Genomic DNA, 944 nt, shown 5'->3' with positions numbered 1-944 from the left:
TAATGATATTAATTTTTAAAAAAATCAAGCATGAAGACATACATATAATACTAAACGTTGGTTATTCCGGGGAGACACTGAACACACCGCAGACAGCAGCCAACATGATCTGAGAGGCTCCAAGCTCTGAAACGTACGGCTTGTAGCCGTGTACGTGCATGATCAGACTAAATGTCCTGATTTCAATGTGTACATTTATCCACGGTGGTTTCTCATGGTGGCTGACCAACAGCTTTGGTTTTGGACTTCTGCAGTAACGAGTTGGACATAAACTCTCCATCTAGCACAGCGTTTCCTGGTGCAACTTAAGAGCAAAAGTAAGATGAAATATTAGCAAACAAATTTTTAAATATTTAAAGTAAAATAATCATGAAAAAAATCTATCATAAAACTAACTAATTGTAATGTTTTTTTTTGTAATATTGCCGACCAAAGATATCAGAAAGTACAACAGGTTGAAAAGCTTTATAAATGTTTTTTTCATTTTCTAGTCACTAGAAGCGTTCACTAGACATTTATTAAAAGTATTTAGGTTGTGAATAAAGAAAATCATTATTTTGATCCTGTGAAATGTGTAATTTAGCAGGAAAATGTGTGAAAATTACGAGTGAGCTTTGATTCATGAAGTCTTTTACACCAACCGTTCCCTCCAACATGCTGAGGACCTTTTTGTATGTGCAAAGTACCGCTTAATGTGTTATTATCAGTTTGTATTGATTGGTCAGTGACCACAACTAAGAGCAAATCCTACTTAGATCCAATTGCAACATAATTTCCAGCTCAAATTTCTGAAATGAGACGCGAGTGGAGAAGCAGCATAAGGGAAGTGTATCCTCTATGTGTCACTGCCTGCATGAAAACCCGGTACGTTTTTCTGAAAAGGTGGTCCTACGCTGCCCCAGACAGGCAGAAATCCTAGATCCACCCCTGCTTTAAATCATGAT

The sequence above is a fragment of the Telmatherina bonti genome, assembly GCF_933228915.1.
Source record: "Telmatherina bonti genome assembly, chromosome: 18".
Taxonomy (NCBI): domain Eukaryota; kingdom Metazoa; phylum Chordata; class Actinopteri; order Atheriniformes; family Telmatherinidae; genus Telmatherina; species Telmatherina bonti.
This window is presented reverse-complemented; position numbering follows the sequence as displayed.